This window comes from Lycorma delicatula, chromosome 1 (assembly GCF_047948215.1).
Source record: "Lycorma delicatula isolate Av1 chromosome 1, ASM4794821v1, whole genome shotgun sequence".
In the NCBI taxonomy this organism is placed as follows: Eukaryota; Metazoa; Arthropoda; class Insecta; order Hemiptera; family Fulgoridae; genus Lycorma; species Lycorma delicatula.
In genome coordinates, this window is record NC_134455.1 from 214,169,418 (window position 1) to 214,196,670 (window position 27,253).

General features: G+C 33.9%; 1 protein-coding gene across 6 annotated transcripts in view; it reads right to left on the reverse strand.

Moving 5' to 3' along the window:
* Positions 1–27,253, reverse strand: part of LOC142328271 (E3 ubiquitin-protein ligase RNF19A-like) — a 284,978-nt gene that overhangs the window by 131,266 nt on the left and 126,459 nt on the right. Inside the window, exon 1 of one of the 6 annotated variants that reach the window (XM_075371998.1) lies at positions 4,785–4,799. The exons of the other annotated variants lie outside the window; for them this stretch is intronic. The gene's annotated coding sequence lies outside the window, so the exon portion shown is untranslated. Of the gene's footprint in view, positions 1–4,784; positions 4,800–27,253 lie in introns of those variants that run through there. 6 annotated transcript variants of the gene reach the window in all.

Here is a 27,253-nt window from a genome sequence, read left to right on the forward strand (position 1 = left end):
GAAAACCAAACTTTTTCCTAAGTCGTTCTTAAAATTACTTTTAGAACAGGAATTAGTAACTCCACTCTTAATTGATCATCGTTCTCGGGTAGCTTTAAGAGGAACTCAAAATCATCTTCGCATAGAACCTTTTAGTCATCAACGCTAAATTTCAAGTTTCTTTAGCAACATGTTCAGAAGTATAAATGTTAGCAGTAGGATATGTGCCCGTACGTCACAAGATATGTGTAGCGTATATATAAACCAATCTTAATTTTTTTTTTTCCGAAAAATTCAACACTTTCTTAACTATGGCAAACTTATATAATGATTGCATTCTCTGATTCTGAATGTTCTTTTTTAATGAGGATGCATCGACGTCTCTGCTTGGAAAGTAAAATTACTACTAAAAAAATTAGTATTTCTACTCGCGTTCCCTTTTTTTCATTTCAGAGATGATATGAATTCCCCCGATACTTTGTGAATGCTATTCAATAAATATTCTACAAATTAGTTTTATTTTGACATGAAATGACGTAGCTCCTACTCATCTTTTTTTACTACTCGCCCCTTTGAAATAATAGCGAGAAAATTATTCTTGATAAACACTCCAATTTTAAACGATTCGATATAATTTTTAGTTCGACATATTTTTCCATATTTATAGAACGTTGCAAAAACTCTAATCAGTATAATTCTTCGGAAAAACAAACTAAAGAATAAATAAAAAATAACGGATTCAATCGCATAGGTGCCGCGAGAAACTAGTATTCTACTATCTTATTAAACTTATTCGAAATAGAAAAGCAAATTAACGAATAAGAGAAAAATGTAATTTAAATAATCTGAGGTTCGATTGAAAATCACAATCGATTTTAAATTTTGTCGAGTAATAAATACATTAATAGCATATAAATGGGATAAACAGATGCGTGAAAGATGGTGTAAAATTTAATTGTATTACATCATTCGCTTCGTTGGATTAATATATGAATTTTATCGACTAAAATAATAATTATAAGCTATTAAACGTTGTATGAACTGTACCAAACTTGTTTACTACTCAATAAAAGCAAATAAATTATATACTTATTATATTACTGAAACATAATTACAGATCTCAATAAGTTGATAAAAATATCCCTTTCTGCACGCCGGAAGGCGGAGGTAGATTTCACCGGTGCTAAGTGGGATAAAAAATATTTCCACCTTAAAGTTAAGAAAAACTTCAAATTTACTCAATACGACAATGATTGCATGTTAAAAAAAGTTTCACATGTTTAGCATACGAGAAGTCCCATCTTACAATTCCGGCAACATTTTGGTCATCCTTTGCCGTAAGGGGTTGGTCATATCAAAAATTGTTTCAAGCAAAAGTTTTAGGTAATGTTTATAGGACTAACGAACGTTTTAAACCGTTTCAATACTATACCTATTAAGGGAGTATGGTTATTTTTGTCTTCGAAACCCCATTTTTTCAACCCCCCCGGGCCAATGGTTGGTGATATAAAAAAAATTTACTGAGATAAGTTTTAGGCCCTTATCCAAAGAATAGTAGGAACTTTAAACGAATTCGATATTTTTCCTTAATAAGAAAGTTAAGAGCGATATTCTGTTTTTTCGAAAAAGCCCCCCTAATATTTCTACCCCCGTGGCCCGATTTTGCCCATTAACGAACTCGACCGAGATTTGGGTCGTTATATTTTATGTATCAATTTGAAAGTTATTGGCGTAAAATTACGGCAGTTGTGTCCACAAGAAAGTGAAATACATACATATATATATATATATATATATATATATATATACATAATGTATAAATAAACTTTTTAACTGACGGTGGCTTTGGGGTCTGGGGATGTGAAACGCGAAGATATATCGAAATTTTCCGGAAGTCGAATCATGTACCCGTTACAATAGGTAGCTTTCTTATGAAATCTACCTATCACGAGTTAAAAATAAACCTGGATTATAAACATACTTGTACAACGGTATAGATCCATTACATTAATACAATACGCTGTACAAATTAATATCGGGCTTTAAAATAGGTCAATGGCGTCTGTTCTTGTATTAAGTTAAAAGAATAACGAAGTATGCTAGGGAAATATATATATATTTAATATATGTAGGTCAGCGAATGCGAATGTTGGCTGTACTGTGTACCACATAAGAAAAACGCCTGCAGTTTGTTACAGAAAATAACTTCATTCAACAACAATTATCTTAATTTATGCTGTATGAATATTAAAGTTCAGCATAAAAGAAGACGTTATATCCTTTAATTGTAAATCGATAAAACACAAACAGAAAAACGTTTATTAAAGATTGCATTCACGGCGAACAAAATGAAAGTAATTTTATCTACAGAAAAAAATTAACCCCATTAGAAAACGGAATAAAACTGAGCTTCGGCAACTCTTTAGGGAAAATTTGGTCGTTTACCAAATATAAACTCATGTTTTCTGAAGTACAGTAGCTGCATTCAGAACAAACAAAAACATACTTAACAACAAATAACATGAACAGCGAAAAATATTTTTAATAAATTTGTTTCAAAAAATACTATTTAAATACTTTTTAATCAAACTAAAATATATTTATTTTTCTGTAAGCGAACTGGATATTTGTTGAGGAGCGAAAATGACGAGTGGGGAGTCGGGTATCATACTGCGAAACAAGCTTCAACAGTTTTAATGCAGTAAATAAGTTGCTCCCACTTATCATGAATATTAAGACATCTGTAAGCAAGCGCGCGCACATACACATACACATACACATACACACACTCCTTTTCAGTGGTGAGATTTTTAAACAACTTTAAGCAAAACACGTACAAAAACAAATTACAATAAAATTTTCTACTACAATATTTTTGCCAAACTATAATGAAACTAATACTTATAAAACTAATGATACTTATAGTAAGAAAGTGCGTATTTTTTATTTAGGAAAAAACTACTGGAGAGAAGCAAGTATAAGACAGGCGACTGAAACGGTATGTCATTTACAAATTTAAAATGAACAGTATGGAAACGTAATTTAAAAAATCTAAGAACAACTAGATTATCTATTAAGAAAAAATCTTATAATCAATAAGATAAATAAAGATAGGTCGGACTGAAGTTTGAAACAGTTCTGGCCGAACATTTCACAATTCAAATAAATACAACAAAAAGTGAAATAAAGATAAATTAAAATACATTTAGCGGTTGCAGTCGGCCAAAAGTTCCCCCACAGAATATAAAAATATGAAAAACCCGATTAGCCCCTTTTAAAGAAAATACAGTAAGAGAAACATACCGCTGCAAAGGAATATGTGAGAACAAAGTGCTTTGTCTGGCGTCAAGGGCGCGCACTGGACACCGTAAAATAGCGATCATAGTTGCGGTAATACTTGCCCGCAGAAGCGAAAATAAGTTTTACTAGTCAAGCGTTAATTTAAAACTACTGATGATAAAACTGTGATGATTATTAGTTTGATTATTAATTTTTCTACCCCCCTCGCTTGCTTTAATCTGCTATTTTTTTTTTTTTTTTTTTTTTTTTTTTAATTAACAAAATTATTAAATATAAGATTCAAAATACAACGGACTAACACGGTCCAATTACCATTCATTTATGCCGATCGATGAAAGAACATTAATCAAACATCGCTGCTCTCATCCGGATAAAATGAAGGATCCACCAATGCGACTATATGACCAAAATGGCCCTCCAACGACTTTGAAGAGAAATCGAGATTTCAGGGGATCGTTTATCTAGTACAACGGTAACTCAGCGAGTAGGTAAATCCTTAACACTGAAGCTCAAAGAAAGAAATTTGTAAAGAAAATGAAACGATTAAAAATACAAGACGATTCTCTAACGAATTTTTCAGGAGAAATTTGAAGTCGATCCTAACTACTGGAACAAAAAAGGCAGAATCGGAATTTCAGTAGGGAAAACTAAAAACTAATGAAGTTGTCTTTGCCGGCTGCGCCAGAAACGGATTAATTTCAATACAGAGTGGACTTTTCGAAAAAATAATCAAAACCGTACCGCTCCGAAATAAATGTTGAAGGTTTGAAGAAATAAAAAGGTTGAATAAAGGTTAAAAAAGTTTGAAGGTTTCTTTTATTTTCAAGAGCAGGATTATCCTTTTTAATTACAGACAATTAACGCAACCGTTCCGTAATTTAGAACAGAAGCCGAATACAGCAGGAAGGAAAGAAAACATCACACGTCGGGTCACCTGTACCCGACGTGTGATAAAACTATGAAATGAAATCTAATTTCTTCAGTAAGCGGGAGTTGAATTCAGGAAGAACAAGTTAAATCTAATGGGAAGAGCCGTATTTCCTTTTAATTATATTGCATTTACTTTTTTATAACCGTTACCGTAATGATACTGCTAAATCCAAAAAAAGTAGAAACAGTAGCTCCAAATAAAACGTTTCGTGAATTAATTTTTAAAGATTAGTGGACGCGCTTCAGATCAGCGTTTGCAAAGAAGAACCGACAAATTTGTACATATTAAAGATTTTATGAAGCACCGTTCATTTATACGACAGTTAGCCTAACGACATATTGTATGACCAGATGACAAGAAGCATCCCATCCGTACCTCGTGTTTATTCTCGTAATCCCAAATATAAATGACAACTTATTTACGGCGACTACCAGGCACTGAGAACTTCCAAAGCAAAGTAATAACTAGATTTAATATTCCACAAATTATTGTTGACAACAGGTAAACTTAAAATAATTTTCGCAGACACTTTTTGCAACTTAGAACCAAAACAGTAAACGGTAATAAAACTTACCACCCGCTTTCTTCATATTACTGCTAACACCACTTACACAAAGCATATTTAATTATATTACACCCTTTAATTTAGGTCTTGCAAGCAAAGATTACTTTCAAACAAACAATAAAAGGACATTAAATACAAAAATAGGAAAACTTAACATTTTACATAAGAAATAATATTAAAAAAAGAAAAACGTAAATCAAAGTATAACATCACCAATTTTTCAAATAGTTACAAAAAGAAAGGCAGCAGAAACAGTAAAATAACAAGGTCATTGTAACAGAAGATAGTACAAAATAACAAATTTGTAAATACATTAAAATGTTAGTTTATTGTTTTGAAATAATGGACTGAATTACGTAAAAATACATACACAATTAATGATAACGATGAAAAAATACTAACAATACGATTAAAATGACAATAATTAATTTCAGTTAATTAAGAAACAACGACTAAATAACAAACTTCGTCTATAAACAAACCGATTACGTCAGTTGTAGTAGCAAGCCAGCCACGCACATGAACATTTTTCAGCGATTAAAATATTATACTGTTTCTATTGTTGAAAGGTTCTGTAAAACCTAAAGTTATCTTGTGTGTGGGTGAGGGCGCGCGCGCGAAAGCTAGTTTTAAAATTTCATCATTCGTAAAAAAAACTCGAACCGACCGGGAAAAATTGCGACGTTTAACTTCCGTAATTTCACAATGAAGCTGATAAAAGTAACGATGCTAATCTTTCGTTATGTAAAATTAAAACAATTAGAATATAAATTTCAAAAAATTATTTATCTCATGCCTATATCTCTTGTGCGAAGGGATTTTCTATAAATAAATCAGACTAAATCGCAATGTGACAACTGTTTTATTAGAACGTTTTTTATAGGTAAGCAATGAATGACATCTAAACCTATCAGTTTTGTTTATCGACTGAAACAACTTACAGTTATCAACGTCTCACTTGACCAGAATTTTACAATAAAACTCGGGGCGATCCTCTCTCTTTTCTGTTTAGCTTTCGAAATCACCGTAAAGTATTACTTTAGAGGATGAATGTGGTATGTATTAATGAATGTAAATGAAGTGTAGTCTTGTACAGTTTCAGGTCGACCGTTCCTGAGATGTGTGGTTAATTAAAACCCAACCACCAAAGAACACCGGTATCCACGATCTAATATTCAAATCCGTATAAAATAAACTGTCTAGTAGGATTTGAGCCTTAGAACACTTTGACTTCGAAATCAGCTGATTTACGATGACGAGTTAACCACTAGACCAGCCCGGTGGGCTTTAGGATGATTCTACTATCGGTTATATTAACGAAAAGATAAATTGTACGACTCTTGACCGAAGAGCCTTATTAAAAGGAAATTTGACCTCTTGATAACTAACGGAGCTCTATTTTCTTTATTCACTCACAAAAATATTAATTTTTTCAGACTCCCCAAAAAGAAAATAGATATGGAGAAAAGCATTTCAATATCGGAAAAACAAGACGATTTTAAAATAGTTTTCATATTTTCATCAGATGCGAGGCGAGTATCAGCGCAAAAGAAATGCGGGCTCTTGTAATTCAGAGAAAAAACTTTATACAAAAGAAAGTATCATACTTCTGAATTTCTGACGAACATTCCATAAGACCGATGATACAATTTTGATTCGTAAGAGAAAGAGACAAAGAAAGGAAGACCGAAGAAATGTTTTTCATTCCGCCGTATTTATGACTACATCATATATATCCCAATCTCTAAAAAAAAGAGGAAAACGCCCAATGAGAAGAAAAATAAAAAACGAAAAAAAATAACAATAACTAAGAAATTTTCTAGAGTTTAAAATAAACCTTGGCGATACCACAGATCAAGATATACTCGTAAGTACATTACATGTGGTAATCGCAATACTTCGGATCAGATAAAAATAACTTAAGAAAAGAGCACCTTTCATATCGGCGATTAATTACTAACTAAAATTTATCTCGAGAATAATGAAGTTAAAGAACGTGCGCGCACATAATAAGATGTGCGAGATAAATTATTAGGGGACTATCCAAAGAAAATGTATGCAAATGAACTTTATCATTATGCTTTTGATAAAATTGAATTTGTTTGAAGAACAAATACGTTTATCCAGTTGTATCGACCATGTATTCTTGCATAGTACTTATGAGCCGTGCATGGAGCTGTACATCATTTTTAAACGACCAAGTTACACGGCGTAGGAGCGTCAACTACTTCTTACAGTTGGTACTTAATTTTTAAGGATGAAACCCGTTTTGTGGTTTAAGAGATTTTGGTTAATTCGCCTGTTTCGAAAGAATTAAAAAAAACAAAACAAAAAAAGATCAAATATTTAAGTGATGTAAAATATAAATAAATACTACCCCGTTTAAAAATATACGGCGTATAAAAAAAAAAAAAAAACATTTACGAAACTTTACAATGTTTGTATAATAAATACACAACACAAAATTAGGGAGCGTGTCACTGGTTTTTTTTTCTATAAAAAAAAACAACAATTTTTAATAATTAAGATAAATTTCTTAGGATATTTTAATGTTTTACACAGATCATTCTTAATTGGACTGTAAAAACGGGAGACAAGAATAAGTTGTAGAATACAAATACAAGGTGTACTAGTCAGCGCATAAACAGCGAAACTGATGTCACACAACGGATCCTTTAACTATAAATATCCTGGGTCTTAAAAGCACTTTAATGCACTTTACAAAGATCCTCAGGTCTCACGAATAACGTTCGGTTTGCGTAATAAAAGCATAAGGTAACAGAGACCGTAGTCCATAGCAATTCTTATGAAAAGAAACGTTAATGCAAGATACAGTAACTACTTAAGAATCTTTACTTTAAAATTTACTTAACTAAGGAAAATGAAACTAAGAGAATGGACGCAAAATCAGATCTTTATTACCATTTGAACAAACAAATAATGCGTATTATTTTTTAAACTTCATACGATAGCCTTAAAACGTGGCAATGTTGTAAGAAAAAAAAGTTGTCGCCATCAATTTTGCCCGGTAAACCTTTAGCATATAACTGCTAAAAAACGCTGTTGGAAACTTATGGAAAATCCGATCTCGTTATGACTGTTTTGCTGTAAACGAAATTACTGAATAAAATAGCCGTTGGAAAGCGGTAAAATTTCGTATGGTACGTAATAAGCAGTTCAGAAATTGTGATTAAATTACCAAGTACGATCTATTTACGCGAAGAACTATTTGTCATGCTTGTTTTCTTGTATTCTAATTTATAAAATATCACATCGGGAGAAAATTTTCGTCCGTCAGTAGTTTGTATTTCCTCTCTGTGGATGAAATATAATAAAAAGATCGAATTTTATGTAAAGAATTTTTCATACGTAACGAGAAGTAATTTGACCAAAAAGAAGAACATTCCGAATTAACATACGACTATAAAATTACAAAAAATCTTACAAAACTCTTTATGTGCTCTTACGCCTATAAATATAATAAAACTATTAAATTTAAAAAGGTTAGAAAATACACATTTGTCATGATGGCAAAAAACGGCTGAAAACGCAGATAAATATGTACATAAATGAATATACATATGTAATATTATATTACTTACACCTTTATCCAGTTGCATACAGATACACACGATTATGAAATTAAAAAATTATAATTACCAAGATGAAGATTAGATGTCTCTAATTTAACTGATAAAATGGTCCGACATTCAAACGGTACTTAAAGACTGCAGATAAACAACCGAATACTTTGACGTCTAAGCTACTAGACGACTTTCAACGACTTAATTTTTTGTTATAAACATATCGATCTTAACGATGTGACGTTTTTAATCCGAGTTCAAATATATTTCTGATCTTTTCATTCATCGACTCGATATTACATATTTAATTTTATTAATCTTAGGTATTACCGTAATCCTTCGAACATTCAACTCGTACTGAAATAAAATAAAAATAAAAACAAATAGAATCAAAAGTTAATACTATTCTTCCCAAACTAATAATATTTAATAATTCATAATTAATGTATTAATTAATTAATATTAATGCATTGTATATATAAATTAAGCGAATCGTTCATAATCGGTAAAGAAATGCCTTACTACATACATTATACTTGTATTTGTAACTTTCGTGTTACAAAAAAAAAACTAAAATTTCTATTAAAAAATTATTAAGGAATAACCCGTAATAAAGCAATAGATAATTTTTTTGTAGCAAAATTCAATACTAATTATTTTATAAACAGTTTTCAGACGGTTATATTTTATACATCAAAATCATTTTAAAACGAGAGATCATATTCAATTGCATTCTCACACACCCTTAATAACATCAACGTTTATATTTACTTATATTTAGAGCAAAAATTTTTTTACCCTTTCAGGAAAAATCAGAAACAGGAAAAGTTCAGTATTACTCGTCAAAGTTTAGAAAACTTAACCGACACAGAGATGCGCATGGGTGTTTGAAATAGTGCTAGCACTATTAATAGTACAATGGAGGGGTAATGTACCGCGACATGAAGTCGTAAATAGAAAGAAGCCGGTCGCCAGTCCAGCAGTACATCCTCACCCTGCATGTCGGCTGAGATTTATAAAGTTTTATGAATGCTATTCATTTATATAACACTTGCACAAAACTGATGATACAGTATTTGTTATAACAGGACACTAACTATTACTTTACAAACGCGAACTCACTTTACGAGTAATATCACGTAATTAATTTATTAACAATTAATATATCAAGTAAAACTAGTAAACGATTTCCTTTATATGTTTGCCGATGCAAAATAAACAGAAAAACTTATTTGGACCACCAAAAAGAGGAACAGTATTATATTAAAACTGCTTTACGAAACGCTAACTTGAAGTTGTAAACAAATAATTTTTAAAAAACCTTACAAACTCAAAAAATATTACCTGTAAATTCAACAATCCTAATATAAATGTAATCGACAATATTTATTTTAGCAGAATCCATGAATTTTATTTCACAAAAAATTATTCGCACGCTACATAAAATTAAGGTTTGTCATAATTTAAAATATCTTATTGCAGATAATGTCGAGGCGTATTATGCTAGAGATTAAAAAAAAAAAAATTGTTCATACTTAGGTAGCGTGTCCTTTTATCAGTACAAGAAAACGTCTGTACAAACTAACGCCAAGAAACGCTTAATTTTCAGTCTATTTATTTCCTTTTGTTAAATTTAAGTATCTAGAAAGCGAATTTCGGCGAGATTTTAAATTAGATACATAATAGTGTTTTACTGTCATTAACTTGAAAATTAAGGCGCTATATACAAATTTTTTTTTTTGAAATCCAGAATGATGAATCAGCCTTCCTATATACGAAATGATGTTAATGATTATTCATTCGGTACGCATTCTTTCCAGACTAACACTCCTGTAAAGGAAATAAAATTCATGAAATTTACGTCTGCTTTTATATGACAATTTTTCTAATATGATAGATTGCACCCTTTGAAAAGTAAGAATATTTTGAAGGGAAAGCTTTTTGTAAATTTCAACACCAAATGTAAACCGATTAACTCGCTTAGGCTTACCGTTTTTCATTATTGTATTTCTATATTCCATCGTTACGTTTTTAAATGAAGTCGTTAAACAGCATAAAGCTGAATTTTCTAATCTTAAAAAACATATCGGTTAAATAAATCAATCCGATTATAGGTTTCAGACCCATTAATAGAGTGTCAGTTCCGCCCAATATTTTTCATTCACATTATAAAATAGAGTCCTACTCAAAACAACTGAAATACCTTCTTTAGTAAAATTTCTTTGTCAATACCCGTTTTAAATTTAAAGAAACCTTCAATAATATCGTTAAAAGCTTTACTTTTAGATCGTATAAATTGGTTTACAAACGTGAATAACACTGCAAATAAATAATTATACTACTAAACTGGAACGGAATAAATACGCCTACGTTTAAATCCCTTGTTACTCTCATAGGCCCAAAAGGTTTATAAAAGAGTCGGTTTAGGAAAAATTGCTACTTCTTTTATTTAAAAAATATAATACTTACAGATTTTTTTCGCTATTTCAATGTACATTATAGAGGAAAGGCGTGAGCGCGGACCGAATTCTTCTCCAGAAATTATTTGGAGTAAGAACAATCAAACTTTGTTGTTGAGTAAATATTTGGGTGCTGCCTTTCATCGGTTGTTCAAGCCCTACTTTTTATAATTGCGTAGTCCGATGATATCACTCCATTATTCAATTAATTAGTATAATAATGTCGTGAAATTCTTCTTTTTTGGGGGAGGGAAGGAAATTCGCTTTCATAACTGTGCTGTATAATTTCTTACGATCTCGTAAATCTGGAAGAAATAATGAAATTAGTTAAACCAAAATAACTAATTTCTTATTTTTAGCGAATTTCCATATAATTTGGAAATCGCTACTGCGCCGTCATTTTTATACACACACTCATATATATATGTATGAGATTTTTTCGTTCGCACCACTGGACACAAATCTCAACTGATTTTGACAAAACTTGGTGGAGTGATGTAAACCTACTGAAAATAGTGCCCTGTAGATTTTCAAACGAATCTGTTCCAAGAAACGAAAATTTAAAGGCAAAAAACAGGGTTTTTGAGTACGGTTTCAAGGTTAACTGAAACGGACATCTGTCCTTCTGACACACTTCTGCAACAGAAATTATTTTGTTTGTGTAAAAAGGTTTTTTTTAAATTAAAACAAGAATATTATTTTTAAACAGTTTTTCTATTATTTATTAATTTTTTTTTATTTACATAAAAGCAATGTAAATGTTCATGTTACTGCACTGTAAAGGCCCCCTTACACGTGCAAACTTATATGTACAATCGTTGCGTTCATACATATAAAGCCCCTACATTCAGCCGAGACTTGTTGGAAAGCAAAAGTACGTGTAAACGTTCATGACAGTGTAGGGAGGTCGAATGTTTAGACAACCTATTCTACAAGTAATAACCACAGATGTCCATACGAAGTTTACTCTGTATTGTTTGTTTCCGACGTTTGTGCAAACAATACTGAGAGTTTAGTGTGCAGCGGAAAAGGTACAACCTGTATGTACATTCACAAACTCGCACATACAAGTTGAAAAACTAAAATGTATGCACTAGGACATTAACAGGATTGTTCCATATGGCATTGTTCTGTCCATCATGTCACCACACAAAAAAGTTAGTACTGCGGTAATAATATTGACGTTTTATATAGTAAACGTAACAAGTGGTGTTACGTACGAGAAAGTTTTTCATATATGAATTTGTTAGATGAATTAAACGTTTCCGCACAACAGGAGGATCTGAAAAATTTTTTGTAAATGGATGAAGAAAGTTTGAAAATTTTACTGGATGTAATAAGACCAATGATAACTAAAATAAATACTGTAATGAGATAAGCAATCGGTGCAGAAAGAAGATTAACAGTAACATTGAGGTTTCTTACGATTGGTAGGACGTTCGAAGAATTAAAATTTCTAGGTGTAATTTCCCCCCCCCCCCTATCTCTACGAATTATTATACCGAAACATGCAGAGCTATATACAAAATGTTACGAAATGAATACATGCGGATGAGTTTACGGTAATAAAAAACATATTTTTATCATACAAACATTTAATATTACAATTTATTTGTTTATCTAATTTTAATTATTCTATTATTTATTTAAATTCAATTAAAGTAAATGAAATAAAACAAGTAAATTTATTTATTTATTTATCATATTTATTAGTATTTAAAACGTGTAAAAATAATTTTTTTTTTTTTAAATTACTTCCGTTTAATAAACCAATTTATTTTTTTAAATATCAAATAGATTACTTAGAGGAATTTATTAGTGGTAATACTTACAAATTTAAAAAATCAGACTCTTGTGGCATAGGAGTATTTGCTGCAGTCGTAGTAGATGAATACGAAGTGTCCGAGGGAAATTGAAAATTCCGTGCTCCATTAAAATTCAGAATTGATGAGCCAAATTGTGTTGCAAATTCGAGGCTCAATTTCTCTAACTCTCCGAAAAGCAATGCGTTGTTGATAATTTTTTCAGCGGATGAACGTTGTTCTTTGCTCAAAAATCTCAATTTACTGGCAACGTTTTGCCCAAAAATTTCGCAGGGATCTACAGGCTGTGACAGTACGGCATATGCCTTCTGTAAAAGATTGTTTAGTGGTATACCTTTACCCGTTTTTGTTAACTTCCTTGTTTTTAAAGGCAATCCCTCTTGAATTACTTCAGAATTCTTAGTTCACATTCCATTTAAAAATGGGAATATTTTGTTTCAGTTTCCGAGTTCCGAACAAGAACGGTTGGACATTGAAAGAGATTTTGACCCGTCTTGGAGTTTCCCGCACTGCCTTGGAGCGTTAGATGAGAAACACATCAAGATAACTCCACCACCTAATTCTGGCAGTTATTACTACAATTACAAAGGGTCACATAGTATTGTACTGTTGGGGTTCATTAATGTCAATTACAAATTTGTTGTGGTTGATGTGGGAGTTAATGGAAGAGTGTCTGATGGAAGTGTCATTGAATTTACAAAGTTTTATAAAAAGTTGATGAATAATGATGTTCAGATTCCGAGGGCATCACCTCTGCCAAAAAGTAGGGATAAAACGGGTGTACTATACGATGGTTAGTGATGATGCTTTCGCATTGTCTACTTACATAATGAAACCGTTTCCAAACAATACTCTTCATAGGGATGAACGTATATTTAATTATCGATTATCTCGTGCAAGTCGTGTCACGGAAAACGCATTTAGCATACTCGCTTCAATATTCAGAATTTTTCATACCACAATTAATTTAAGGTCCGAAACTGTTGAAGACATCGTATTAGCGTCATGTGTGTTACATAACTTTCTAAGACGTAGGGTCAGGAAATCCTACACTCCACCACAAAGTTTGGATTTAGAAAATACAGAGAATGGTGAAATATGGAGGGGAGATTGGAGGAATGATCATCAGTTTACGAATGTTTATGTAAGCCGTTACAGACGTACTGAAGAGGAAGCCAAGCAGCTGCGACTGTATTTTTCGAAGAACTTTAATAATGAGGGAAATTTTTTGTGGCAAAATATAATAGTATAATTTTTTGTACTTAGTACAAAACTTAATTTTTTATTTATTCCAGGCATTAAATTTAAAAGTTTAAAGAAACGTTTCTTAACTTTTACAGTTAATTTTTGCCATTGACTCTGTAATTACAGTAATAATTTAAAATAACATTGAAATAAATACCATATTTCAACACAATTATAAATACAAAATAACTGTAAATGTATTTTTTTTAAATATTTAGATTAATTAAAATAAGCATAGTCACTAACGTTTTTTTTTTTTTTTTTTTTTTGTTATTGTCTCCTTCCTTTCCTTGTTCTTCTACTAGTCCACCTTCATCGGGATCCAAAGAGGATTTACTTTCCCGTTGTATTTCCTGGTCTCCAGTAAATAAAAGAAGGTCGTATGGACGAACTGCTGTCTCACTATTGGCCGAGCAAACTTTTTAAGAAATTCAGCTCACATAGGTTCCGACACTTACAAACTCAGTTTCTTCAAAAAAAAAAAAAAACTCCGACAACAAAAGATTAGAATACGCTTTTTCGCCTTTCAGAAAGTAAACTACTCAAAAATATCTAACGAATTAATTATTTTATTTTATTCAAGAAGAAATTATAGCGGAAAATAAAAATATTACCCGAATATAACGATATATGCGACCGAATCTAATAACCACGACAGTAACTCTGTTTACAAATACAGAAAATTAATTACCGTAAATCTGAACACTACTTGATAAATATTCGGCTGAAATTTTTTTTAAATACACTATACAACAAAAAGAAGAAAAGTCTGCTTTCTTCTCTGGAAAGCGTCAAGAAATTTAACAGATAAACGTCATTACTTTCATCTGCAGATAAAATTGGAATTTCCCATATCAACCACCCGGTGTAGACACTGACATCGTGTAATTAATTAACCTTTTCAGATCAGGAAGCCAGTAAAGTGGCTCTGTGCGGTGACAGTTTTAAAACGCTGTTACAAAAACATTTTATATGGGATCTAAGTCGGTTATATTTTGTTATATTCACAAAGAAATCAGTTTTATTATACAATTTGAACTATAGTTATACGAATTAAAATGTTTTATTTGGACAAGAAAGAATATGACCATTTTTTTCTCAGAAATGTGCTTGTGTGTGTGTGTGTGACTGGTGTATTATAATTGCTATGAGGGTTACGGATTTATTTATTATTTACAAAACTAGCTTATTATATCAGCAACATAACGATGTATTGAAACACATAATAAGTTATGTTATACGGCACACACAAAAAAAAAAGGAATTTGTGGTCATAAATGTGTCACTTTTATTTGAGGCCTAATAAATCTTTTCTGACAAAAGATATCGGCATCAATGAAACACATACCGATTCGTAATGAATAACAGTATACAGTAAAAATAGTTTTTTGTCAATCCGAATAGCCTTTTAAGTGGAGGGGATTTTTATAAAACGTAGTTTTTACTGAATCTCTTTCTTTATACTAACATATGTTACTTTATTGTGTGAGTGAGTACGAGTGAACTGCAGTAAGTAACTTACTATCGCAAACCGGCGTTCCGTTGGTAATATATTATTTCATTATTTTTTTCAAAATTACATCGGTTTTTTTTTATTCAGTGCGATTTTTTCACATATTGGGCGTTTTTTTTAAATTTGTGATTTTTTTTTATTTGCCGTAATTTTTTTTTTATCGAGACAATGAATGACGAACAGATTAGGTTTGCTCTTGACGAAGAACTTTCAGATTATGACGAAAATGACAGTGACGACCTTGAGGGCTTGGATGACATCAAAAATACTGAAATTAGGAGTAACGATTTTTCGGAACCGCATCTCCTGAATTTTAGTAGCGACGATGATGATCCAGGTCATTCGATTAGTGATACTGACACGGAACAGAAAATAAATGTAGCCGGTTCAGTTCTACATCCACATGCTGAAGGAAACGGTAATATATTTCATGAAATCCATTATCGTTCTCCAGTGCAGTTGGATGTTGAAATGCAACCAGCTGTTGAATTTCCTCTCCAAGATGAGGAACTTGACACGGCGGAGTTACAAGAAAATCCAACTGACCGGGCCCAAAATGACGAAACAGTTACAGATGACGAAGGTTACGAGTTGGAAGATCGTCTGCCGGTTCTTGGAAATCCCTGGTTAGTTTGTACTGATAGGTGTAAATATGACACACTAAACAGTTTGCCTTTTACGGGTCCGGAACCAGGTGCATTTGTAAAGAATCCCGACCTTTTGGCTAAATCCGCTCCTCATAAGAGAGGTCGGCCTAAGAAGCGTCGTAGGAATTTACACAATGTGCCTGAATATATTCCTGATCCCCGTATTCATGGGCAGACGCCGTTTGCCGTATCTATGTTGTTTTTTGGGGCTATCCTTGAAAAAGTAACATCACAAACTAATTTGTATTTTCAAAGCCGTAGACCTGATAGGCCATTACCTAAGGACAGAATTCAAGGTGACGTTAGTCTTGCCCAGATGAAACGTTTCTTTGCAATCATCCTGGAAATGGGTCATACTGTAAGACACACTTTACAAGAATACTGGTCGACTGACGAGGTTTCCCATTTCGCTTGGTTTGGGAATACATTACCGAGAACTGTCTTTCTTCATATTTTGAAGTATTTACACTTCACTAACCAGGATCCACTGATAGAATCAGAAATGCAAACTGGTAACTATGACCGTCTCTGGAGAGTACGCGAAATATTTTAAATTGCTCGTCAGAAATCTCGTGAACTCTGTAATCCACGACAACAAATTGTAGTTGATGAGGTTTTATGCGCCTACAAGGGTAGAGTCTTGTTTCGGCAGTATATACCTAGTAAACGAAAGCGCTTTGGGATAAAGGTTTACAGACTTTTCGATAATTCTGGGTACACATTCGATATGAATGTATATCTCGGGAGACAACGAGAGGAACAAAATGTAAACGAAAAAATTACTGAACGTACAGTTATCGATCTAATTGCAGGTTATGAAAATTGTGGATATCATTTGTATATGGAAAATTTTTTTTCATCCCTGCAATTATATCGACGACTGAAAGATGTGGGAATTCTAGCTTGTGGAACAGCTCGATCCAATCGTGCTGGAATGCCAGCTGAATTCACACGAAACAGACGTAAACAATTAGGTTTGACCAGACACCGGTTAGCCTGTCGTACGACACTGGATGGAATATCTTGTATTCTATTCAATGACAAGCGAATGGTAACACTTCTGTCTTCTATTCATGGGCCTGCTGAAGAGGGTAAATACAGTGTAACAATTCACGGTACAGAAAATGTCGTGAGACCTGTAATGATTGTAGATTACAATAATTATATGGGGGCTGTTGATCAATCTTATCTTCTGTCTTCAAGCTATTACTTACATAGGCGCATGACAAAATGGACGAAAAAACTTTTTTTCCACATTTTTGACATGCTCTTTTTCCACATTTTTGATATGCTTCTTGTCAATGCTTATACGGCTTACAATAAATAATAAATAATACGGCAATAAGATGGAGAAGAACCAATCCTTCTGATGGTTTCGAAATGAGGTTTTGAAAGGGCTTGTTTCATCATCTCCTACGAGATTTTCTGCACGAGGATCTTATGTAAGAAATCGTGAATTTTTACGTCTTGAAAGTTGTGAAGCAAGACATTTTCCTAAACGTGAGGGAACAAACAGTTTTAGACAATGCGTTGTGTGCTCGGCAAACGGCATTCGCGTAAGATCAGTCTGGAGGTGTGTGGCTTGTGAGGTACCACTCTGTTTAGATGGATGCTTTCTCGTGTATCACACACGCCAAAATATCACCAACTAGGGGTAAGAGCTTTTTATTTATAAATTTATTACTTCATTTTATTTGTTTAGGTTATTTATTATTTTTCATCTATTTCATTCTTTTGATTTTTTGGGGAATCTCCCATATTGCGATTTATATGTTGGTGTAAAAACTAGTGCGCGCTCGTAATTTCTTATTTTATATATTATATATATATAATATATATTACGATTTTATATACATAGTAACATAAAAAATAACTGTTGTTTGACCGAATAGCTTGTAATTACTGGGGTAATTATTATGCGTTTCATGAACTCTATTGCCCCCCCCCCCCGTGGCGTGTAACAGCAATACTCTGTTGTAAAAAAAGTTTTTTTACGTAATAAATGCTCTAAGGAAGTCTTATAATTTTTAAAATAAATTTTACATTATATGTAACGCTAAGAAAAAATAAATAACTATAAAAATTTCTCGAAACTGATATGCTAATTAATCTGTAATTTATGACACGGGTTTTTCATCATATTTTGCCCAACTTTCAACCGATTTGCTTGAAAGTATTTTTTTTTTAATCAGCAAACTATGTTTCATAAACACAAATCAAAAAAAAAAAAATTTCGCTAATAAAAAACGCGGTAGAAATGCGCAAAAAAAATTCTGCAATTAAATTATCGTAATTTTTGTACGGTTTCAATTTTTTTGTTGTTACAGGCATAAAAAATATCCAATCGTAAGGTTTTTTTTTTTGTCAGAATCTGTTAAATCTCGTTAATATACTGTAATTTTTTGAAAATTTTTTCACAAGAGGGTAGCATAAGACTATGAAGAGAGGCAATCAGATACCAACTATTTTTGCGGAGCGCTAAGAAGCGCGGAGCATTGTGATGGGAAAAGGTTAAGGAACTTTACAACTTCTCAATTATCAACAGAATTAGCTACACATCGTGTGCAATACATGAAAGCCTAAGTTGTATGTAATGAATCTGCAGACTCACCCTGCTTCACCTTGAACTATGAAATTTAATAACCGTAACGTTTTCACTAACGGCACATGAAATGAGTATAACACTGACATGCGTCGTTAATTTTTAAAAACTCGTTAAGACTTTTACTTCATAGAAAAAAAAACATATGCCCAGCTAATTTTAATAATCGCAAGCAATAAACGCTAAATCCTAAGTTACAATTATAGCTAACTTATAACATTATTACGGTACCTGTAATTTATATGTTAACAAGAAACGCGTTTCGATACGTATCGCTCATTCGGCGTGATTTAAAACGTCCGTTAAATTAAAATTAGGAATATCTAGTCGAATACACACCGGTATCCATTAAACAAATAAAAATCAATAACATTTTTATTACCGGACAGTAAACATTTTTATCAGAACTTTACCGGTATCGTACTTTGGACTGTAATGTCGAACCGCTTAGTAATAGCATTCGAAGATTATCTGATTAGACTACTTCTCTGAAATCAGTCTACTTCTCTTAGCGGACAGATTAGTTTACTAATCAGATTATCTGATCACTCTACTTCTCGGATGCGCCTCTGGTCTATGAAGGTTCGTAGATGCCGGAAAACTGCCTAAATGAAACCGGACTAATAAAATAGCCAAGTGTATTCATTTACGGCGTATACGTATTTCTGAGTGGACCAGATGGTGAAGCGAGCTGACAGCTGGTATTCGTCTTATTATCCGACCCTTTGTTCGATACTCGCTTCTAAAATTTTTTCATCGTTTACGATAATAAACTATTTTAAAATCGCCCGTCCGCTATTGCAGAAAAAAGTAATGTAAATAAAAACCGTACATTTTTTACGAACATACAAATCTAAAACTATTTCGGATAAAAACGAGATAAATTACAAAACTTAATTAAGCGAATAACGAAATTTAATAAAACCCCAACATATTGTTTCGAGTTGCAACGAGAAAATATTATTCGAATGCAATCAGTATTTTTACGTAGCCTGATGAAGCTAAGTCGGAGAAAATGTAACTCACCGAATCGACGTTCTAAAGCTTCGGAAATAGTAATCCCAAAAACTAACGGGATATTATTGAAGATAAAGTTAATGAGCCCTCACCTTCTCCATCAAAAATAATCCAAACGTTTTATAAAACAAATTTTTTGGTCCTCGACTATTTTCAAATATATTCCTGACAAAAAGTATCTCGCCCGGTAACTTAAATATACTTATCGATTCCGTTATTTTGTAAATTACATCGTTCTATTAAAACGCAATACTTCCTTACACAAAAAAACTAACGATTAATAAATAAGTTACTAATAAGAAATACACTACGGCAGACAAATAACAAGTAAAGGACCGACCAACATACAAAAACGCGATACAAGATACTTAAATTTCCTATTCTCTTTCTGGGCAATAAGAAATAATATAACCGGTCAAGAAAAAAGTTACAATTTTAGTCACGAAAATTTCACTCACCAGCGTAAGAGAATTAATATATAATTGAAGATGTAACTTAAAACTTTTTAAACACATCATAAAAAGAAAACCTTACAGTAGCTACATCGTACCAGCTCATTTTTCTTTCTAACAAGAAGCTGTCTTTAAATCGTCTGATGAGTAAATTCGTTTGAAATATCCTGCATTTCAAGAATAGGTGATAAAAAATGTTATAGATCAATCGTCAATTTAGCGTACAAAATGAAAGCAAAAATTATCTCGATTCAAAAAATTAACATTAGATTAATGTATACAACGATTTTCAAACTCTTCTTAATGTTATAATAAATCTATTATTCAAGCGTATATTTTATTTCATTCCAAATTTACCAAATTATTACAATAATAATGCTATAAGTGAAGGCACTTACCGGACAAGGATATTTACATTACACAACAAAACACATGGTTACGACCTATTTAAAGATTCGGTCGTTCAAGAACACGGCTGACGAAGCGTAAAATTAACAACCAGGAAACGAGAGGACAGCGAACTATATACTTGACAATAACATCGTCTAGGTTATGTACATAAAAACATTACGTTACACCAGACTTTACAAGGAAATGTAAACAATTACAAAATTATTATTATTAAACGTTAACCACGACCCCGTTAATGATCAGTACGTTTTAACTCACCGATATTACACCTAAAAATTAAAATATGATACACCGCTTAAAGATTATTTTATATTTTCATTTAATTAATTCAAATGACCTATTTTAATGTAATACGTTTATTCATTATAATAACACGAAACGTTTATAAATCTTTTGATTACGCTATGTCTATTGAAATGCACTTAAATTACCAAATATTGAAGAAAAGGAAAACCCTACACTCTACCGTTTAATTTTTTTAATAATTACTTTGATCAGTATTTCAAGAAGTAAAAGGGGACCTGAATCACCCGATAGGCGATTAGCTTGTAAGGCTTAAAATGGATATTTTCTGCACGTTGCAGTACAGAATTATGAAGGGGAGTACAGGGACGGGTTAACAGGCAAAGCGTCTCGATAAGTTCACACCAAGAACGCATCGGGCGAACATTCTTAACGGTGTTTACATAAACTCACGCGTCTCAAAACGGGTAAAACGAGATCAGATAAAGAAAACGTTCGACGGTGAGAACGGACGTTCTACACAGATAAATCTACTACATCCGCTAACAATAATTAAAAGCTCTTCCCTAGCTCAGAGCTTTTTTCCGACAACCCTCTGGGAGATCGGGATCTTTTTACCCGGGATGGAAGCAACAAATTATGATCGACAATTTCCACTGAACTGCGTGAATACGTGCGATAAGAAATGCGCTTTTCTTTCCGGCTTTCCATAGAATCGCTTTCATCAGGCTTCAGAAACGTGGGGAAGTATCTGATAAAAATATAAATTGGCTAGCAAAAGAATGAAACTAACTACTACTTGCTATAAAATATAATCGATAACCAAAGTCTACCAGTGTAGACCCACTAAATAAAGTTTCATTAAAATTAATATATACACCGTGCAAACCCGAGACCAATGATCTTAAACTGCAAATGATCAAATAAGATATATGTAAATTACTTAAATGCGAGTAATCTACTTGTTTTAAAGTAAACTAAAAAGAAGCAAGCAAAAAAATAAACGAAAAATTAAAGTTAGCAACTTATAATCAAAACATACAACAGAAGAGAAGATAAATAGTAATAAAAGAATATGTCGGATTGCCTACACAGATATGACACACAACATACGGATGGCCTTTTTTAAATAAGATCTAACAATTATAAATGGTATCATTAGCATCATTAGGAGGTATAAAATAATTTCAAAGACACGGAATAATGGAATTCTTAACATTACAGAATCACGCCGGACCAATTTCAAACAGACCGTTTATTTTAAGTTTATCGATTAAGAAATGATGGCTTCGTCGACTACTTACGTCTGGAAATAATCAACTGATTATATCGCAATGCACAGAATTCAGCTGGAAACAAAATATACACCTACAAGCGCGCGCACACACAAATCTGCTACAAAAAACAACTTCGTGGAATACAGCGCATAACACGACATTTATGTAAATATATTCGGTGCGTGCATGCATGACCTCTGAACTAAAGATGAAGTATTAGAACGTTCAGTAGAGTACTTCATGTTATAAGAGAGGTTTTCAATGCACGGTCACGCGCAGTAATTTAATGCGAATTGATGTTAAAATGTAGTTCTTGCATTAGCATACTTTCGTAGAAAACGGGCTAATTACGAAATTAATAATTAAATGTGTATAAATAGTAATAGCAAATTTTCAAATCGATTAGTATTAAAAGGAGTACTGCACAGTAATGTACCGCATATAAATTGTATAATAAAAATACATCAAAACTCAGTTAATCAAACATTTCAATCTTAAACTTCTGTTAACCGAATTGGCGGCACAAAAAGGCGTCTGAACAGTTGGCTGACAACTTACTGTCAGCCGATAATTGTAACTACGTTTAAATACTAACATAAATTTATTTTTAGGACTATATATTATAAAGGTAATTTTTCTGATAAAACTTTACTGTATTTTGAGTGCGAATCGCTCCTTTTTTAATTAAAGGTAGACAAACGTGAAACTGACACTTACAAGCCGACAGCAATGAGCTTAAAATTTCTCAATTGCAACGAATGAAAAAGAAACATCAACAAGAAATATGACGATTTTTTTAAAAGAAATCTATATGGAATTAACACCAGGGGTAAATTTTCCGCCAAACAAAGAAAGTTTTAGACGGTTTTAATAAAACGTTTTACAAGATTAACGTTCTCCGTAGCAAACCGGTACGACTGCAAAAAAAGTTCCAAAAATCGGGATGAAAACGTAATACTTCCTCCTAAAACTGCTATTTCCAATCAAAAAAATATAAACGGTACAAACTTTTAAGTTCCCAGAATCCTGTTTTCGTTTTAATGACGAAACCCTTTACCGTACTACCGTCAAACGGTACAGTTTATTAATTGTGGTTAAGCACCCGCAGTATCCCTCAGATAATAAAATAACAACTGACGATATTTAAAAATATACTTCTCATCAGACATACGAATATTACAGGTCGGAAAGCTACACACAGGCGGACATATAAAGATCAATTTAATGTCTTTTTAAACGGTGTGAATAACAAACTTTATAAAAAAAGTAACACAACAATATTGCACAAAGAACTAATAAGAAAAAAAAAAAAAAAAAGCATTAAAGGCGTGTCATTTCATTAATACTGAATTAGTAATATATTATAACGATATATTCCTACAACATAAAAAATAAAAATAAATGCGATATCGAAGAAAGTCGTCGTGTGATTACCAAAAAAAAAAGAAAAACCCCGCTAATTTACTGTTCCTTATACAAATTACTTAGTGACTAGGAATCCTTTTAAATAGGCGTTATATAATAGAAGGCGAAAATCTTCGGTAAATACTGATACATCAGTGACAGAATAATGTAATCAAAATAATTCTATAATATTAATGCAATAGCTAAAACATCTTAAGTAACCTTAAGGGTGTTTACAGTGCCTGAAGGTGTTGTGTAAATATTACACCTATCCAATCATCCTATAGGTTTATTTAGTCAGAAGAGTTCTTTTTCGTTCATTTAAAGAATATATTTTAATTGCGTTTCATCAAACTCGACGTATACATCTTTGAATCTAAAAAATAAGAAATAAACTTGTTTTTTGTTTTTTTCGTTACCAATTTCTAGCTTACGTATATTTATTATGATAGTAAGAATCAGAATTAATCTTCCAATCAAACTATCATTCTCAACAATTAGCTCATAAAAAAACAAATCCACTGAAGAGTTAAACGAGTCCTCATCGCATAGGTAAAGCAGTAGATGCCCCAAACCTGAAATAAAGATCCTACACGTCAATCTGAAAAGATGTAGAGCTGCACACGCAACATACTACGGGAGAAAGCTGTAAAGGAGGAGGTGGACCTACTGCTGGTCAGCGAGCCCAATCGCAGAGCGTTTGGCGACTATTTTAGGGTGACCGACAACGATTATGACGCCGCTATTTACTTGCTACCACGGAGGTATGCGATCAAAACCTCTGGATACGACCACGGCTACACCTGAGTTGTGCAGCCGGTTTAAGATTTGTATGCTGCTACACTACATATCGTTTAACCATTCCCCAACAGGATTATGAGAGGAAGGTGGACGACATGGTGGAGGCCAATGTCAACTATGGCGGCGTACTGTGCAGGAAGTCTTTAGATAGCGTCTTCGTACAGCAGGCCTCTGACACGCATCACGTCGGTGTGAAGCTTGCCGTGGATGGTTTGGACTTAGGTGTCGTTGGTAGCGGGTCGTCCTATTCTTATAGGAGTTGATGCTGAATGCCAAATTGCCTCTTTGGCACAATGGGACCGCGGATGATGGCGGCGACTTGATCGAGGGTTTCATAGCGCAGCATCATTTTAATATTTTTAATGTAACCGGCGAATTGTCTATCTTCGCCGGTGCAACTGAGTTGCGGAGGGACTTCCATGGTAAAGATATCTCTGTTAGGATTCTGAACTGTTCAGTAGTCGACCCTGATCGGCGTGCAGCCCCGCTTGCGGACTATCGTCGGTAAAGGACAGAGTATTTTCATAGGGTTAGGTTTTCTAAGCGTGATTTCTGGCGCTCTTTTGTACAAGAGAAGGGAAACAAAGGCCCATGGGGTGTTGTCTATAGAGTACTTGGTTATAAGAGGAAAATATATTCTTCTGTAGGGTCTCTCGACGCAGGATGGAGTTGTTATAGACAAAGATCGTGTGCTCACTCTGCTGATGAACGATCTGCTTCCAGAAGATATCGAGGTTGGTGAAACCTCATATAATCGACGTATTCGAAGGAAAGTCGTAAGTTTTCGCTCTGAGAATTTGTCTTCAGAGATTACCGAGGTGGAATTCCGCCAAGTAATTTGTGGGCTGGCTAGGAATAAAGCCCCGGATATGATGGTATCAGAGTGGAGCTCCTTGTTTACATGTTGCCAATGATTCTTGGTCCTCTGACTAGTGTGTTTAATAGGATAGGATTTTTGCTGGACATTTCCCGGCGCGTTGAAAACGTGGTGGGTTGAAATTGCTCTTCAGAGGTGGCGACAAGGACCCCACTGTAAGTTCTTCTTACGTCCTCTGACGCTTATGCCTGTAGTAGGTAAGGTTTTTGAGGTTTAGTATCTCCGCATTAATTGCAGGTTGACTTCCAATCATATGCTGATGGACGACCGGTATGGTTTTCGCCCCGACAAGGGCACAGAAGACGCAATTCTTAGGATAATGGATCTGGCTTCGTCCAGCGAGTGCAAATATGTCCTCGGCGTCTTTTTGGACATATCCGGGGCCTTTAATAACCTGTGGTGGCCCTCTGTCTTGTTTCAACTTCAGCAGCGTGGGTGCACGCTAAATGAGGTTAGAACTCTCTCGAGCTACTTCAGCGACAGAACCGTCGTCCTTCGTGACGGCGGCTCAGAAGTAGGAAAGACCCTGTCAAAAGACTGTCCACAGGGCAGTGTTCTAGGTCCACTCGTCTGGGTCGTTAAGTTCGACTCTCTCATGAGATTTCGGATGCCCAGTGGTTGCCGCATCGTGGATTATGCCAACGATGGGTTGCTGCTAGTCGAGGGCGACTCGCGGGCCGAGATAGAGCTCAGAGCGACGCAGATATGTAAGGTTCTCAGGTTGTGGAGTCTTCAGCATAAGATTGTTTTAAGGACAAAGAAAACCACTATGATGTTTCTTAAAGGTGGTCTAACCGCGTCCAGTCACCCGCGGGTCGTGATGGACGGCCATCCGATTAGGTATGTTACAGTTCAGAAATGTCTGGATGTAATCACTGATGATAGGATTCAATTCAAGGAGCACCTTCAATTTGTTGCAAAGAAGGCCATCGATGCGTGTTCGTAGTCATCAATCCCGATTGAGGATTAAATTAGTGTAGCATGCGTAATCTTTACACAGAGGTGTCTGTGAGGCATAATGTTGTACGCTGCGCCCGTCTGGTACCATCGTTCACAATTTCAAAGTTATAGGGACATTCTATGGCGAGCCCAGCGACTTCTATTGTTAGCTCATATCGGTGACTACAAAACTGTTTCGAGAGAGGCAGTCTCTGTGATCGCCGGCATCAAACCCTTTGATATTCTAGCTACGGAACGTAGCAAGCGGTATATATACAAGATAAAAGGTCTTCTTACTTCTGGGCGTAAGCGAGAAACTGAAGACCAAAGTTTTAACTGTTGGCAAGCAAGGTGGAACGAACTTCTACTGGTCGATACACGTATGGTATCTTTCCAAATGTTAGGGAGTATGTTTTCATACGTTTTGGCAATTTTTATAGACATAGAGACAGCATTTTCTTCCTAGTGTAGGAGTTCTGTCCTCTATGAGTTGGAACGCCGTAATGTTCCCGTAGCCTGCAGACCGTGGTACGTGACTATTTGTCTAACCGTTGAAGGATGCGCACCTAGTTATGGAAAAATCCGTCACCAGGGAAAGTTCGAAGGGTTTCATACTCGGTCCCCTGCTGTGGAACCTGGTATTCGACAGATTTTTGGGACTGACGTTTCAAGAAGGGGTTACGGCCCAGGCTTTCGCCGATGACTATCCTTTTTTAGTTCGTGGTAATTAACGATCACAGCTAGAAGACCAGTCGCAAGCGGCCTTTTGAACCACTAAGGGGTGGATGGACATTCAAAATTTAAAGATTTCTGTGCCCAAGACTAAGTTTATGCTTCTCAAGGGAAATTATGCAGACAAATTATCTAACAGTCGTAACCACCGTATTAAGTATAAAGTCTGTGTAATCAACCGAGTTCGAGTTCATAAGTACCTAGGTGTTTTGTTTGATGCGCACTTGCTGTTTAGCAACCACATTAGGCAAATAGCGGCGGCCGCCGTCTCAGTGACGCACAAACTAGGAGAATTGCTCGGAAAGGCTATGGGTTGTCAGGCTGTCAAATGAACATGGTGTACCGAGGTGTCTTTGAAAGCATGACCTCATACGCGACGCCCATTTGAGCACATAGGCTGGATATGAGTAGAGCACTTGTTCAAAATTTATGAAGTGCCCAGCGCAGAGCCT